Source organism: Octopus bimaculoides, chromosome 5 (genome assembly GCF_001194135.2).
Source record: "Octopus bimaculoides isolate UCB-OBI-ISO-001 chromosome 5, ASM119413v2, whole genome shotgun sequence".
In the NCBI taxonomy this organism is placed as follows: domain Eukaryota; kingdom Metazoa; phylum Mollusca; class Cephalopoda; order Octopoda; family Octopodidae; genus Octopus; species Octopus bimaculoides.
Genome location: NC_068985.1, coordinates 45,727,106 through 45,729,605, shown reverse-complemented (window position 1 = coordinate 45,729,605; position 2,500 = coordinate 45,727,106). Strand labels below are relative to the sequence as shown.

The window sequence follows — 2,500 nt, the reverse complement described above, 5'->3', positions numbered from 1 at the left end:
AGTAGCAGCCAAATCACCCTCAAAATTGCTCAACACTGCCTTATGAAAGAAGAGCATGGATCAGGTAATGTCGCAGACACTTGTGTTCGTACAAAAAAAAAAACACGAAAAAACGTGGGATGGTGTTTGATCATAAATCTTAAATCTTAAATCTTCTCGGGTGGGAGGTGACCTAGGGTTAAAAAATAACAACACTGACGACTTTTTTAGAAGGCTACCATACTGAAAGTGGTGTCATCTACCCGGGCCTTGAGTGTTACGGTGAAACTCAAAAGGATTCGAACCCTGAACTTAGTGAGACGGAACTGTATAATGTTGAGTAGTTCAGCGTTCTGTAGTTCCAGTCATTACTGCTGTAACCTCGAAGGCATGAAGTCGATGACCAGCTAGAAATAGCAGTCAAAACAAACCTCAAATCACATACCATACCGTTTTGGATATAGTGGTCCTCGGTCCAGTGAGTGTGTAGTGTATGGGGTGGAGGTGTTGAATGATGGGTTGATGATCCTAACAAGAACACTTGTGATCACAGGTCGGCTTGACTTGATCAGGGCCGAAGTGGGGTTAAAGAAAAACCAATAACAATGAAAATGACAGAAACTAGGCCTGAAATTCGGGGGAATCGACCCTGAAAGAATAAAAGGTAAAGTTGACCTCGATGGAATTTGAACTCAGAACCTAAAGACGGACGATATTCAGCTAGGCAATTCGCCCGGCGTGCTAACGATTCTGCCAACTCATCGCTTTAATAAAAAGTAACAGTAACTACAGGTATACCTGTGATTATAAGTTTACTTGACCAAGGCCGACCATAGGCTAAACAACAACCCCCAACAATATCGACAACAATAACAGGTTGGTATAGTAACATGGGGTCACAGGTTTGTTATTGGAGGGGATTACAACATGAAAATAATGGCCCTTCTTTAATATATGACTGGTACCTGCTGGAGTAAACACATCACAACTCTCTGACCCGCGGTCGGATGAGTGACAATTTTGGTGTCGGTCAGATTTGAACCCCGAATGCAAAGACGACGAGACTGAATAGTTATTATTATGCTCAGTCATGCCTCTGACTTTGACTTTACAGCAACAATAATACTATCTGAGATTTGCCACAAGGGCCGAAATGCTGGATACATTTCAAGAAGGGAATACAATACGCGCGAGCGCGCGTGTGGAACTTTATATCGAGTACTATAGTGATATTAATGTTGTTGGCACTCCGTCGCTTACGACGTCCAGGGTTCCAATTGATCCGATCAACGGAACAGCCTGCTCGTGAAATTAACGTGCAAGTGGCTGAGCACTCCACAGACACGTGTACCCTTAACGTTGTTCTCAGGGATATTCATCGTGACACAGTGTGACAAGGCTGACCCTTTGAATTACAGGCACAACAGAAACAGGAAGTAAGAGTGAGAGAAAGTTGTGGTGAAAGAGTACAGCAGGGTTCGCCACCATCCCCTGCCGGAGCCTCGTGGAGCTTTAGGTGTTTTCGCTCAATAAACACTCACAACGCGATCCTATGACCACGAGTCCGCTGTCCTAACCACTGTGCCATTGCGCCTCTAGTGATATTAATAAGAACAATAAAATAATAATAAATAAATAACGATAAATAATGACAATTCTTTCTTTATTGGCCGCAAAAATATTCAGGATAATACGAAAACAGCAAAAGAGTGGGTTTTACATAAAAACGTGTAAACAATGAAAGAGTAACAATTTGCAAAGAGAAATAAAAAATTAACAAACAAAATACTCAATTAAGGGGTGGGGGAATGACACTCGGGTCATCCTCGTCCCATCCACCCACCTTTCAAATAATAATAAAGAAAAAAACAAGAAAAAAATTCCACCCTAATAAGAGTAAACCATAGGGTTGCCATGAAGATTTACGGCCCGCTTCGAATGAAGTCTAACATGGGTATGTGGTCACACTCTATTTTAGGGTGGAGTATGACTGGTTAAATTGAGCACAGTATATGACAGGTACTTATTTTAATGACGCTCGGAAGGTCGGAAAGTAAATTGGAGACCCTCACATGGGATTTGAAATCAGGAACTTAGGACGAGGTTTAACGCTGCAGCAGTGCACCGGACATTAATGTACTGGACAGCACTTCAGACGAACAACAGCAACAACAACAACAATAACAATAACAACAACAACAACAATAACAACAACAACAATATCTATTTATTAAACTTTTACAAGAAGAGAGCGACAGTGACTTCGAAGTGTTCGTTTCACTTGCTTCCGTCGGACTGTCCGATGAAAACAAGCGAGTCTAAGTTTCGAAGTCACTGTCAACTGTCTTCTAAACATCGTAAATAAACGTGTTACTCTGCTGAAATGTATTGCGTAATTCTTCAGTTTAATGCGTTAAATTGTTTTTTTTCTTCTTCTATAAATAACTTGACATAGAAACAACACACACACACACACACACACACACACACACACACACACACACACACACACACACACACA

The 2,500-nt window shown here is 41.4% G+C and overlaps 1 protein-coding gene across 2 annotated transcripts in view; it reads right to left on the bottom strand.

Annotated features, from left to right (window-relative positions):
• Positions 1–2,500, bottom strand: part of LOC106879078 (E3 ubiquitin-protein ligase PDZRN3-B) — a 768,027-nt gene that overhangs the window by 764,202 nt on the left and 1,325 nt on the right. The window lies entirely within an intron of this gene.